This window comes from Xyrauchen texanus, chromosome 38, assembly GCF_025860055.1.
Source record: "Xyrauchen texanus isolate HMW12.3.18 chromosome 38, RBS_HiC_50CHRs, whole genome shotgun sequence".
Classification (NCBI taxonomy): domain Eukaryota; kingdom Metazoa; phylum Chordata; class Actinopteri; order Cypriniformes; family Catostomidae; genus Xyrauchen; species Xyrauchen texanus.
In genome coordinates, this window is record NC_068313.1 from 19783573 (window position 1) to 19799528 (window position 15956).

Sequence of the window (15956 nt, forward strand, 5' to 3'; positions counted from 1 at the left end):
CTGTCGGTCAAGACACCAGAATTACATTGAAAAGAAACAGAAGGGGGTGTAGGAGGCAAAAATGACCTTGGGGCAGAGGAAGGCATGGGAGGTGGTGGAGGAGAAGTCTACGGGACAGTAGAAGCCTGCGGCACATGGCCCAGTTGGTGCATCCAGGCCCTCGCTAGCACAATAGTGTCCTGCTGGGCAGGGAAGGCAGCTTTCTATGGAGTAACCACCTATTGGGCAGGTCAATAAAGGGTTTCATTATAAAATAATGCATATTAGAAAATAAAGAAAAACATACAGGCAAATCTTTAAATATTAATGTTCTTAAGGTCCCAGGGAATATTAGAAGGCCATTTAGATGCATGTTAATAATTTAAAAGTATATTGCTTGAGTGAGTTTATAAAACCTCACACCAACTAAAGAGGAATCTGTGCATTATTGCTTTTTTGTGTGCTAGTCCTTGAAGCCATATGGTCAATTGTATTTGAAAGCTCATTCATTTTAATGCTGTATTGTGCCTAGACTGCCCACACTGCTAAATTATTAATATCTAAATCACCTAAATGTTGCTCCTGCAGTGTTTTTATATCAAATAAGTGCCCTTTTGAACTACTTTAAAATATTTCCTCTGAGGCTATATTTAGGTTTAAAAGTTTAGGATTATTCACAAACAAAGCCATCAAATGAACACAACATCCACATCCACAGATCAGAGAGATCATCCACCGAGCCATTAGAGAGTCATAAAAATGAATCTTTAGTGCCTAAATTGCTGAAGGAGACCGTCTTTTCCTTGACTGTTTAATCTCACATTAGGGTTTGTAATGACAAAGCTGACCAATAAAGAAGATCCTTCTTTGTTCCACAAACTTAGTCCGGCCATATCAGGAAACGGAGACTTGTGAAGACAGTCCCAAGGCACGAAATCAACATGAACCTAAAAAAGAGACATCTGTTTCTCCCCCTCTGCACAATCCAAGGACATTCTCTCTTAGCTCAGCAGAGACCGCTTGGACCCACAGAATATACACCATATCTAGCATTGCTAGATAATTCTGAAAATGAAGAATTCCCTCTCTATTTGGAACTGTCGCTTGCTTCTTCCAGATCCTCTGTGCTATGTAGTGTCCAAGGAAAACTCAGGACACACAAAGTCCAGAGGAAGCCTCTCACTCTCTGCTCTACAGTTCACACACCCAACGGGAGTCGTGAGTCATCCTTGCAAAATATCCATGATCATAACAGTCCATAACATCGACGCAACGAACTTTCAACAAAGAGCCAAAGAACCAAGCAACACGAGGAAACGCAACGCAAGGAAACGCAACGACATGCAAGTACATCTCTAGACTTTTGCTCAAAGTACTGGTGTATTAGTTAAATACATTTGGTAATCAATTTAGACGCAAAGAAGGATAAATATTTCTTAAGGCATTGTCAACAGAATCTGTAAAGTTAATTTTCCCTTTATTGTCTGTATTCAAAGATAATTTGCCTGTGGTATATTTTGATAAATAATCTCATCCCTGTTTTTAAAAGATTTTGCTTCAAAGCTGCACCTAAATATTAGGTTATTTGAGATGAATATTACTCCAATAAGTGAATTAATCATGATTCCCTTATTAAAGCTAATTCCTTAGAGTATAAATTGTGAGCAGATACAACGAGACGTATTACGATTTTAATGGTGGAGAATTTTCTTCAGACGAATAATCTAGTATTTGTTATTTATCTACTTCATAACAGTTGTCGAACGTGACTATTTCCATTATAAATGTCCTTACATAATAATGTAGAATAAGGATAGTTTAATTGAATTCCTAGCTCACACATTCTGTTTCCCTACAAATAATGGTGTAGGTATGTGGGCACTTTAATCTGTACCATGTACATTTACATCAACCAAATTTACTACAAAAGATTAATAAATATTTGTCTGTCCGTACACACCAGTGAGGTTACGAATGCTGCCCACTGGGCAGGGCAGAGGTGTGAGGGTCCCAGAGGGACAAAAGTGACCCTGTGGGCAGGGGCCATTCCTGAGGTAGCCAGTCATATTCAAAGGAGCAGGATATGCCGACCCTCCTTGGCAGAAATAACCCTGCTGGCATTGGCCTAAAAGTGAAATAGAGAACAGAAATTAGTCCATATTCTTGCTGAAACTATCAGCTTAAACCAGTCCAATCTAGTTTGTTGGAATTAGCTGGTCTCTCAAACTGGTTAGGCTAGACAGTTTGCTGGTTTTAGAGGGGTTTTGGGCACTTGACCGCTGGTCAGGCAGGGAAACCTTAAACCAGTTGAACACCAGCTTTGCCAGGCTGGGAGGTCAGCTAGACCAGCTAAAAACCTGAAACCAGTTTATGATGTGAAGATATAGTCATTCAGTTCCTCTTCACTTTATATTAATGAGATATTTTACCCCAAAAGTCATTTTTCCTCGCCCTCATGTTGCCCCAAACCTGTATGCATTTCTTTCTTCTGTGGAACAAAAATGAAGATATTTTTAAAAATGCCTTTCGATTTCTAGGGTCCAGTGTTGTTTTGGCCCGACTGACTTTCATTGAATAGACAAAAACAGTTCAAACATTCTTCAAAATATCTTCTTTTGTGTTCTATAGAAAAAACAAAGTCATACAGGTTTGAAGCTAAATGATGAGTAAATGATGACAAAATTGTCATTTCTGGGTCAATTATCTTTTAAGGCTTTATGGTTATTAATAGTATTAGATGATATCAGACCCTGTGGTTGTGACAAGCCAGGTGAACTACAGTAGAGGCCGGTAGGACAGGGCACACAGGCAGCATCTGAATGAGCCTTGGTAAACTGTCCCAGTGTGCCAGCAGGGCATGGCACTGCTGCTGCAGTGCCAATAGGGCAAAAATTACCTGATGCAACACAGAAAAGGTATTATATAATAAGAGCCAGATAAACCAGTGCCAACTCTTTCATGCAGTGACACATTACAGCAAACATAAGCCATATATTACGGTGTCCGTGAAGTGCAAAACAAAACAACAAATCTAAAAACACAGTAATCAATTATTTTAGAAAAAACACTACTAAAATTCATCAAGATGTCTTTTTTACATTACATAGGTTGTAGGAGGCTTCCAGTGGTAACTTTGTATTTTTTTAATAATTTTATTATTATTATTTAAAAAAATTATTCAATATTTTATATTTTTTCTAAAATAATTGAACACTGTAATTTGACATGTTGGCTTCAAATGTAGAAAGTGAGCCATCATGCCGGCAATCTACTGCAACCTTTAGAATGAAAATGCTTTTTTTTTATCAGTGTTTGTTATGTTCGAATATGCAAGTCAATTGAATGAATGCTTGTACACCAGCGTTGTAGAGCAGTTTGTGGAATTTTTAGACATTCCCTTACACACAGTAGATGAACATCGCTGCAAAAAATTTTCCGCTCACTGTTTTTGCTCTCTCTGTTATAAAGTATCCCATTACTGTTTTATCATGTGACAAACCACTCATTAACTGAGCATTTGGAAATAATTTTGAAATAATCATGCAAGTGGGCAGAGAGCCATTCCTGAGGAAAGGACTAGGTTTTCTCTATGCATCCAATAAGGTGAGAAGCCTTACCCAACCTTTTCCGTTTCTTCTGAATTGCTGTTGTGTTTTCTGAATTGCTGTTGTGTTTTCTGATTTGCTGTTGTGTTTTCTGATTTGCTGTTGTGTTTTCTGATTTGCTGTTGTGTTTCTGAATTGTTATTTTGTCTTAGGATTTGTCATTGTGTTTTTAGATTTGCTGTTTTGTTTTGCACTTTACAGCTACTGAAAAATATAGTTAAAAACTGTAGAAACATAATTAATTACTCATGATCCATCACAATAATCTCAGCACAGAGTTAGACTCACCCAGAGGACATGGCAAGGGCTCCTGAGTGCCAGAGGAAGGACATATAGTGCCAGCTGGGCATGAGAGACAGTGGGCGGCCCCAGAAGCAATGCTATATGTGCCAGGCTCACATGGTATTTCCATTGGAGCACCAATGGGGCAACTGTGTCCGCTTGGACAAATATAACCTTGCAGTCCATCTACTGGCCGAGCACTCCGACTGCCGTTGATACACACATATCTGCATGGAGAAACAGAGCTGTCACACATCAAACTAGTTTTCAAGACCACACTATTATCTTATACTGTAATTATATGCTATGTTTTAGATGTCTGATGGATAACCATACCCCATTGATCAGCAATGTGATAAAAGAGACCATTACATTTACTGCTAATAATAATAATAAAATATAGATATAGAAATGTGGTTCATAGTCATTTTACAAAGTGAAATTCGAATTTAGAGTCTGAACTATCCATTTTATAATTTCCCTTTGACCATATCACAGTTGCCAATATTCATATGCTAAAAGAGCAAATGGCAAAGAATAGAGCTTTTTGCTAAACCACTTCACTGCCACTTGACAGTATCTGTTTTCATATTCTGCCACAATTGGATAGAAACTGGATACACAAAGTCATTTTAATATCCGAGCTATCATTTGAGGCCATTTCCCTCCTCATTTGCACTTTACATAACATTTCTGTTACAGAGAATATCAATAATGGTTTTAATGTACTTCTCAGTAATGTACATGAAATCAATAACATCTGAAATCTTGCAAATGTATCTACTGAGATCCATTAGCACCCTATGAGTGCACCTAGCTGGCTGAACTGAAGTGGGTCAGATGATGGTGTATGGCTCCAGAAACAAACAGATAATTACCCAGCATCACAGAGAGCTGCCTCTGAGGCATGGATCATTGCAGGTTTCTCACAGAAGTACCCGGGAAGGCACGGCTGGCACTGCTCCACCCCACTCAACCCTGTGGAGCTTGAGAATGTTCCAGCAGGGCATGGGAGAGGTGAGCCAATACCAGTCGGGCAATAGTGACCAGGCGGGCACATGCCATTGCCTGTAGATTCAATCTGCAAATCACACATTGTAAATGAGTTTAACTCTTAACGAACAAACAGCATGTATATCATCAGAGAGAACTAACAATATACCATGTTTCCAGTGCCGTTAGGGCTTGTGGCTCCTGAAGGGCAGTGGTATCCCTCCTGGCAACGCCCAGTAGGCTCTGAAAGACCATAGCGAGCGCAGAACATGCCTAGAAAGAAAGAGAACATTTCATGCTGTATCTGGTTGGCATAGTTTTGATCCCTCTAAATATTAGGATGCTTTTTTTAATCTAGAATTTGATCCTAAATCACTACAAAAATGACTGGTTGTTCCTTGTGTGTTCCAAGCAAAATGCTGTTCCCATTTGACTTTCTTTCTGTGTGAAACACGAAAGGAGATATTAGGCAGAATGTTAGCATCAGTCACCATTCACTTTCTTGTTTTCATACAATTAAAGTGAATGGTGACTGAGGCTGTCACTCCCCTACATTCTATCCACCATCTCTTTTTATGTTCCACGGAAGAAAGAATGTCAAATGGTGGGTGAGTAAATAATAACATAATTTTTCTTTTTTTGGTGAACTATCCCTTTTTCATGACAAATATGGGTGCAGTGGTAAGATTTCTACCTGCAGGGCATGGTAGACATTCCTCTAAACTGATTGCCCCAGACTTTGGCTGCACTGTTCCTGGAGGGCAGGGAAACTGTGTACCCTGCGTTGTACCCATGGAGCAAAAATGCCCTGATGGACAAGGAATAGGCTCTACAACTCCTTCTCCTGCATTGTAATGAAATAAAATCTTATAATAGAATTGGGAGCAAGCGCAGACACATTTTTGGTTAACTTCACTCGTAGATTTGAAAGAAAAATAAGTGGCTAATAGAAAGAGAGAAATATTATCCCACCCTGACAGTAGTAGCCTAACAGACATGGTTCACAGTTTTCTCTGTGGCTGTTGCCCATGACAGAGCTGAAAGTGCCTGCAGTGCAGGCCAGGGGCTTGTGTGTGCCTGCAGGGCAATAGAAACCGGCAGGACAGAGGCTTTGCTCTGGGCTGCTGGAGCCCCAATCACAGAAGTATCCTGCAGAACATTCACCTACACACCACAGTTAGAGTAACAGAATGTTACTTATGCGCTGTCATACAACTCCAAACTCTAGCATTTATCAAGTGTTTTTATCATTATTGTTATTGTGCTATTCCATAAAAGCTTCATAAAAATGGACTCAAAAGAGCTAACGAGCTCCTTTTGCAGATCACCTGCTTTGATTCCCAGAAGACAGTATGCCCCCGGTGGACACAAATTGCCAGTGCTGTTGTCAGTGGGATTGGGAACTGTGGCCAACACAAAGCAGAGGAATCCAGGGGCACAAGGCCCAGAAGGCTGAGGGAGTCCATCTGAACCACAAAAATAGCCTGTGGGACACACGAGGCACTGCTCTGAAATGACATAAAAGAGATACAAAAAGCATGAAAGAAATGGAAAAATCCCAGTGGAATAAAGACCCTGTGAAATGGCTTGAGTGCAAATGTTTTGTCCTATTTTGACATATGACCTATTGAAACAGGAGGTTCATCCTCTCTTGTCCCTTTTTTAAAACAGCCAAAAGGCTTTAGTTGCATCTCAAACCATGATTTGCTACTTGCTATTCAGCTGCTGGAGGAGGATCATTCTCATCTTAGAAAGCATTTGATTGCACATCAGTCTGAGGAGTACAATATTTTTTCTTAGAAGAGAAAGACTGAACCAGTTTAAATGCACTTAAGAAAACGTCTTGGTTGCTGTCATAACCTCCATTCCCTGATTGAGGGAACGAGATGTTGTGTCGATGTAGTGACACTAGGTGTTGCTCTTGGGAGCCCCAAACACCTCTGATCTTTGAGAAAAGGCCAATGAGAATTGGCGAGTGGAATTTGTATAAAATCCTCATTCAGGATTTGTACTGAGATGTCGAGACAGGGTCCCAGACATTCCAGTGGGTAGTATAGCGTTGTGGTAAGAGGGACACAACATCTTGTTCCCTCCATCAGGGAATGGAGGTTACGACAGTGTGGCAGGGCGGAGGGCGGGCCAGGTCGTGATCCTACACACCCGGTCCCATATTAGGCTAATTATGCCTCCATGAGGGTTAAAGGTCGACTGCAGGGGATCGTGCGGGAGGGTGGAGGAGTGGCCGAGGAACAAGCTGTGGCGTATCAGAGAACTGGCGAGTTTTTTTTTTTTTATCTCTCTCTCCTCTCTCTCTCTCTCTCACTGTCGCTCTGCGTTGGCCTTTTCCATCTTTTAAATTTAACAGTGTTTTTGGGGGGGTACTACACTGTTACAGGAAGTACCCCACCATTTTAATTATTTCTGTTTCCCTCCCCTTGTCCCCTCCCTCGTCCAGGCAGATGGGGATGACCTGCCGGCAGACTAGACGTAAAGCACGCCCAAGGAATGTGGCAGGCAGAGGGCGGGGCCGGGTCGTGATCCTACACACCCAGTCCCGTATTAGGCTAATTATGCCTCCGTGAGGGTTAAAGGTCGACTGCAGGGGAACGTGCGGGAGAGAGAGATCGTTAACGGACATGTCCGTCATGTGTGTGTTTATGTTGTCTTTTGAGTTTATCATTAAACTATTATATATATTGAAAAGCCGGTTCTCGTCTCCTCCTTTCCATTGATCACGTTACAGACAGTAACCGAGATGTTCCCATTCTGTCACTCACTCGACGTGCCCCAAAAAAACCAAGAACCAAGTCTGGGTGGGTCAGTACGACGGCACGAGGATGATCTGCTCCTTGTCCTCCCTGACCTTGTATAAGGTCTGTGCAAATAGGCTCACAGGTGGAACACATACTTGCGCAGCCCCTGGGGCTAGCTGTGTGCCAGCGCATCTGTGCATAGGGAATACCTGTGCGTGCAGTGGGAGGATTCTCGGGAAGCAAACAGGTCTACCTGTGCCTTGCCGAACTGACCTCATCTTGGCTGGAGGGACAAGCTCAATCGTGCCCTTGCACACGAAAAGGGTCGTGATCTCAGCACGCAGAGTGGCGGCGTTCTCGCCCTTTACCAAGGAGAAGTGGACGCCGCAGAACCGGGGCGGGCTCCTGGTGAACTGAATAGTGCAGCCGAGTCGGATGGTACTGGCCAGCCACCATGACAGATTGGAAAGCGCTAGATATGTGTCCAAGCTCTGTGCCAGAGGCACTAAGGGAACAATTGTGTCTGATATACCTGTGGGTGTGGGGCCTAGTGGTGGGGGGAGCAGGCGATACCACATCGAGGAGGCTTGTTTTGTCTCGAACTGGTGGCTGCATTGAGGGGGCCCTCGAAGCACTTACCTTGCTCCATGTAGGGACTTTTTACCATCCTCGTAGCTCGTCACAACCACCTGGTTTGAGTGTGGTGCGGTCGGGCGCATGAAGGTGGGGGGCCGTGTTCATGGTGTCCAAGTCGCAGGTGCTCAGTGTCCGTTCACCATGATAACGGCGGTCGTAAGCACCGGTTGTGGAACTAAAGGAGTGAAGAAACCGCTCTTTTTTTTTTTAAATGTGGGTACCGCAGCGTGTTCGGGGTGCGGCGAACTTAACACAAAAGGGAACACACGATTTACCTCCCGGCTCTCCACCGGGATGGAGTGGTCCGGATACCAGCTCCAGGGTTCTGGGGTCATCTGTCTCAGGGATGCTTAGGAGCCTTCCTTGGGGTTGCCAGGCCGTGAGGTGGGGGACATCTGTTTTCTGCGTGGGGCTCTACGCTGGGGCCGAGGACTGGGCTCGGGCTGTGGCTGAGCCGCCTGGGCTTTCATCGCCACAGGGGGATGCCCTCGGCGAGCAGACACGGTATGGGGTCTTGAACCACGCCGGGGCAAGATGTGTTGTATTGCCTCCATCTGCTTCATCACGGCCAAAAACTGCTGGGAAAAGTCCTTGACGGTGTCGTCAGATCTGGGAGATGGGCTTGTTGAGAAATTGAACCTTGTCGGCATCCCTCAGCTTGACCAGATTCAGCCATAGGTGGCACTCCTGGACCACCAAGGTGGACATCGCCTGCCCAAGTGCTCGGGCCATGACCTTTGTTGCCCAGAGGGCAAGGTCGGTCAACGAGCATCAGGATCAGGACTACCCAGCTCTTTCTGTGCCTTGGCCTGGTGGACTTGCAGGAGGACAATGGCATGCGAAGTGGAGGATGCCTGTCCAGCGGAACTGTAGGCTTTGGTCGCCATATACGACGTAGTCCTACAGGCCCTGGAGGGGAGTGCCGGGTGATCCCGATAGGTGGCTGCATTTTTCAGGCACAGGTGCACGAAACTGCCTTATCCACCTGAGGGATCTCCTTGTACTCGTGGGCCACCCCGCTATCGAGAGTAGTGAGAGCGGACGAAGACGGATTGGAAGACGGAAGACGGATTCGGGCAGAAAAAGGTGTCCTCCACAACCTTGTCAGTTCATTGTGCACTTTCATGAAGAAAGTGCGTTTGTGAGCATCGCCCCAATCCCAGGAACCAATCATCCAACCACGAGGGCGGAGGGTTCCACTCCAGCCTGACACTCGCGGTGGCCCGGGAAAGCATGGCGGTCAGCTCTGCGTCGACCTCAAACTGGGCGGACAGACCAGAAGGTGGCAGTCCAGTCGAGTCCTCGGTGTGCGACATCGCCAGCACATTCTCTGATGCAGCGATCGAGAACTCATCCTGCTCGTGAGCTTCTAAAGAGACGTTAAGCAGGCCGTAAGGTAAGCTAGTCTCATCTCGGAACTTGACGGGGGCAAACAAGCGTGCTGGGAATGGAAGGGCTGCAGGGATTTACTCAATGGGGCTGCGCCATTGGAGTCCCCAAATCACCTCCAGCGCCAGCCGGGATGGCCCATACCCGTAATTAGAATTGGGGAAAGAAGGAAACCCGCAAGCGCAGCGTTGTCATGGTCATGTTCTCGCAATGAGAACATGAACCATCCACGGACGCTGCCTGTGATCATGGCCCAGACACGTGAGGCAGCACCCATGTACATGAAAATGAAAAATCTACTCTTTTGAAGGAATATATACCTTTTAGCGCTTGAAGCACCCAGGGGCGTACTCTACACTGATTGTGCAAAAGGAGAGAAGCTGCTGCAAATGCGCCATATATCCAACAGCATACGCTTCTTTGTTTTAGAAGTGAATGGACCGGCAGTGGAATTCAGCTCGCTGACACACAACCGCTCGGCTCCGAAGAAAAAATTATGTCCGGGGAAGTGGCATGCAAATTAAACTCACCAATTCTCATTGGCCTTTTCTCAAAGAGTGACCCCTAGTGTCATTACATCGACACAACTTCGAGTGAGTGACAGAAGGGGAATGGCTTTGTTCTTGCAGAGAGCGGTGTTCTCTTTTCTCAGTTCTCTGTGCATGAATTCAGCAAGTTATATTGAATGATATTATCTGCAACCACTGATCTAGAATCAGTTTTCATGTTTCACTAACAGAGAAAGGGATAGTTCACCCAAAAATGAAAATTCTCTTATCATTGACCCTCATACCATCCCAGATGTGTATGACATTCTTCCTTCTGCAGAACAAAAATGAAGAACTCTGAAGGTCCAAATATCACATAAAGGCAACATAAAAGTAATCCATATGACATTTTGGGTAGGAGAACAGACCAAAATGTAACTCCTTTATTACTGTACATCTTGCCATTTCATTCTCTAGGAACGGTCATGATTTTAAGCTTGACTACACTTCCTAGTGCTTAACGCATGCACAGAGTGCTAGATAGCAATATATGAAGTGTAATTGTGGCAGGGTATCTTGAACCCTCCCTGGATTATGGGGCAGTGGTGGCTCAGTGGTTGAGGCTCAGGGTTAAGCGTTAAGCACTAGGAAGTTCAAGCCCCAGCACCACCAAGATGCCACTGTTGAGCCCTTGAGCAAGGCACTTAACTCCAGGTTGCTCCGGGGGGGATTGTCCCTGTAATAAGCGCACTGTAAGTCGCTTTGGATAAAAGTGTCTGCCAAATGCAAAATTAGTGGCTTGTTTACATTGTAAATGGACAAGCCAGGACAGTCATGGCCTATCAGCTTGCATTTGTGGGGTACATAAGAGTGGCTATGTACCACCTAGTCATGCATCATGGTCAAATGACTGCCCCTTTAATGGTATCGGATGCTTCTGCTCTTAAGCGGTTTGAGCTTTGCTGTTTGACTGCTGCCTTCCTCCAGTCTGCTTGTGCATGTGCATGTCTGCATTGAAGCAGCAAGGCAGAACTTCTGACCCTGCTGTTTTGATTTGTTTTACTTTTTCTGTTTTGTTTCTGTTTGTTTTATTTTCTTCTGTTTTGATTCTCTACTGGTTTTCATTCAAACCCTGTCACTGGCTCTTAAAAAATACCGTTCTGGTACTCACAGAGGGAAGTTTGATCATTCTCTCTGAATGTGTATGTCTGGAACCATTGATCGTCTTTGGTTTGGAAACTTTGCTAATTGTTCCAATTTTGGACTTTTCTTTATTATTTCTGTGAAATTGATTGTAGCAGGGCGATTTGTCATCATCCTCCCTCTCCCCTGCTCTTCACATTTTTATATTTTGTTTTGTGTGGGTTAAAACCCTGGTTTGAGTTTATATTCGCTCTGTGTCCTCTTAATGGTGGCCAGCGTTTTGTCTTTTTGTTTTGCAGTTTATTATATGACGTTCATTTATTGTTATTGTTTGTATTAATCTCCTCCTCTTTATATCTCTCAGCAGCTGAAGACCAGTATAGGGGCTGTTCCTTGCTTACAGTGGTGTTACCTCAATCACATTTTGTGTGTGATTTATTCACAACTGATTTCACCTGTGTGCATGAGTTTTATTGTACACCTGTGGGTGAGGTATGTTTTATATGGATATCGCTGCGCTAGGCTAGCCTACCTGCTCCTGGTAAGCCTCAGCCCTCGGCGTTGCACAAGTAAAGATATGCTTGTTTTGTCTCTTGAATGTGAAGCCTATTGTGAATCATGCAGCTGATTGTCTGTGATCATAATTTCAATGCACTTTTAAAAGATGGAATGAGTGTCCAATGTCCTTCTGATACATATCTATTTTGCTATTTTGGTATCCCTGCCTCTTGCCCTTTTGTTTTGGAACTACGAACCAGTGTGCTCTTTCTATTTCTGATTGGGTTAGTATGTCCCTGTTAATAACAGGGTGGCATAGTCATCTTTTCTATTGGTATTCCCTAGAAGAGTTATTCCTCCCCACTCACAAGTGCTTTTATTTTTCCCCTTTCCGCTCCTCGCTACAATCTGACGTACTTGGCAGGATCCAAACTAATTTAATTTATCCTATCTTCTCTTGCACTCCATCACATAATTAAGCTTGAAATCACAAATCGCCAAGGAGACTGCTATCAAGATTTATAGTGGAAAAGAAATTACATTTTGGAAATTTTAGTTCTCACCCAAAACCTATTGGATCGCTTCAGAAGACATTGATGAAACCACTGGAGTCTTGTGGATTACTTTTATGATGCCTTTATGTGATATTTTGATTTTCAGAGTTCTGGCCACCATTCAATTGCATTGTATGGACCAACAGAGCTGAAATATTCTTCTAAAAATCTTAATTTGTGTTCTACAGAAGAAAGAAAGTCATACACATCTGAGGTGAGTGAATGATGAGAGAAGTTTAATTTTTGGGTGAACTATCCCTTTAAGGTTTGGATTTGGCTTTAAAAAAAAACTAATCCTAGACCTAAGTAATTAGCACCATTAAGCACCCCTGTAAAATGAGGCCAGGTAAAGAGTCACCGCTAATATAATGCATGCCTTCTTGCAATTAGCTTAACTGTATGTACATTTTAAATCTGCTAAATGTCAATCTTCTCAAAGTTTACGAGTACAATGGCACATAAATGACCTTAAAGCAAACACACATGAACTAAAAGCCACAAATCTCTTAATTTTTATCTCATCAAACTTTAATAACAAGTTCCTCAGATATTTTAATACCGTAGACAAAAAAAATCAATAAAAATCACCTAATGATATCAGGCCTAGAGAATCACTGTATGTGCCTTTAGGACATGGAACTGGGATTCCAGGCTGAGTCTCATTTGGGCAGTAATAGCCTTCAGGACAGATGAGAGGAGTGCCGACCCCAGTAGAGCCCCTTGTGAGGTTGATGCAGTGGAACCCAGGAGGACAGGGTTTACATTCCTTCTGCCCCCTCTGATTCTGGAAATGCCCTGTGGTCAAACAATAGCAGATTAGAAAAAAAGAACCATCGTCCTATAAGAAGAACCTGAACTGTTGAACAAGAGTAGAGGCAATTTTGTATTTTACCTCTTCTAAAAGAAGTTGTACTAACCCTCTATGAGTTTCACTGTAATAAACAGCACACTTTTATTGGAGATTTTATGTCCAGTATAGAGCATTACCTCCAGGGCAAGGCATGCAGTCCTCTGTGCCCTTTCCCCCACTATTAGAGCGATGGCTGCCCACTGGACAAGGAGTTGGCACAGCACTTCCAATCTCACAGTAGTAACCTGGTGGACAAACATCACCATACCAGGCTGACACAGGAGCTGCAGTTGGTGATCCTTCATTGCAGAAAAACCCTAGGAATAAATGATGTCATTAAACATCTTAAGGAACCCATGCAAAGGCTTAGACAAATGTCTGACATAAATGCTGTTATTCTTACCTGGCAAGCAAGGTCCACTGACTGCAGTCAGGCCTGGTTCTGAGCAGTAAAACCCTGGTGTGCAATTTTGACACTGACTAAGCTCTGATAGTTGATGCTGATTGCTGTAAATAATTTTGAACACATTTTAAATATAATTTATAACAGTGTTTCCCAACCATTTATTTTTAAACACACAGCTCCTTCAGAAAAGCTCAAGAATATTTTTATCAACAAAAATAATAAGTTGTGTTGTATTGTTCTGGAGAAGTGTGAGTGAGATGAGTAAAGAGCACTACTGCACACATGTATTTATTATTAATTGCAGTGTCATTTTTATATAGTCAATCACACTGAATCAAATCCACGCAAATCGACAATGCATACAAAAAGCATTTTGGTTTCTGTCCAAAAAAATATATATAATATATATATATATATTTAGGTGTAATAACAAATAAAAGCTGTTGTAATAAATAATTAAAAAGTTATAATAATTTTTTGAATATTTGTAATGTTTTATAATTTAAAGTCAATGTTTCATAAGTTTATAAAATAATATTAACTGTTTCATGTACCCCCTAGAATTTGCTTAAGTATACAATCTTCCAGATTGGGAATTACTGATTTTTAAAATGAGCTACAGGTAATTTTTCAGTTTGCTTTGTACTGTTGTGTCAAATTGTTACCTAAATGTGCTCTTAGGACAAGGTATTGCTACAAAATATCCAGAAGGACAGTAAGAGCCTAAGGGGCATGGTATTCCAGTCTCATTATCATTTGGGAAAGGAAAAGAAGCTCCTCCAAAACACAAGAATCCTGCACTGCAAGGGCCGGTTGGTGACACATTTCCTGGACAGACAAATAAATGTCAGCTACAAAATCTTAAAGCCCAGGCAGGATTAACATGCTTTCTCTGGGGACAATAATCATGGTTCCTGCATCATACCTGACCCCATACAATAGGTCCCAGGCTCACATAATGAGCATTCAGAAGACTCTGCCAATCCAGACTGGTTTCCATAACGCCCTGGAGGACATGGCTGTTGATTGGCTGTCCCAACTGGACAATAAAACCCAGGTTGACATGGAAATGGTTGTGTCATACCTAAACTAAGAAAAACATCCTTAAGCAAAGGTATAAAATACAGATATCCACTGTCTGTTAATTAATATAAATATTACACTCACAGTTCTCAGGGCAGAAAAAGCGGGCAGGGCACACCTCACATCTGTACTGGCCTTGACTGGGCTGAAAACTTCCTGGGAAACATGGTCTCTCCATGATGCTTCCCTGTAAGGGCAGAAATGACATGCAGCCAGTGTTTTATGAAGGCCATGCTGTTAATCTTGTATGCTTGTTTGACAGACTGAAATGTTGTAAAAGAGACTTCAATTTATTAAGAATAAGGAATTACTTAAGGCATTACTATTAATTTATCTTAATTCCTGCCATTTTACTTTTTACCAAACATTTTTAACCCTTTTATGCATGAATTATTAGTCACTAAGGGGGGAAAAAAGGATTCTGCAACAGAAGATAATTTGTAGGCTAATTCCAGAGGTAGGCCTACTTGGTACATCACTGCTTCACCAGACATTTTGAATGCATTTTGTCATAAATAAATAAAACCAAGAAATATATAGGTAAATCACATATAAAAAGGAGAATATAAGATGAGTTCAAATGAAATCATCCCTGTTGGAGCTTTGTATGTAACATCACATCGTAAAATGTTAAATATTGCTAATATCGGTGTTACGCAGGCAGACGAGGAGTGGGGATCTAAGTGCGGTTTATTGAAATTAACAACACATCCAAGACTGGAACAAACCAAAACATCCACGAGGGGAAACAAAAGATATAAACAAGGGAAAACATCCACAACCGGCTCAGGCAGGAACACATACCAGAAACTACAAGACTTCAACATTTACCTTTAAACATTGACATTGGAACATCTAAACATTCACATTCAAACATACAACGACCGACCAAGACTGGCCAAACAACCAGGGTTTAAATACACAAGGATAATCATGATTAAATTAACCACAGGTGAGAACAATGAAGTGCACAGGCAGTGATGAGGGCAGGGAATTATGGGAAGTGTAGTTTATGACAAGTGAATCACGGGGCAGACAACAATTGTGACAATTGGTCTACTCTGGAGGATGTAATGCATCAAACAGTTAATGTAATTTTTCATGTGTAAATATGCTGTTATCTGGTTTGTATAAATATTTCAAATGGTTTAATTTTTTACGTTTACAGTAGTTTGTTTTATTTGCAATTTCCAATCTGTCAATCAAGTTCAAAGATGCTGGAATTTTTGCCTAAACTATCCACTTCAGGGGGGTTTCATTTTTTTTATTTCTCAAATTTTTACAGGTGCACTCAGTT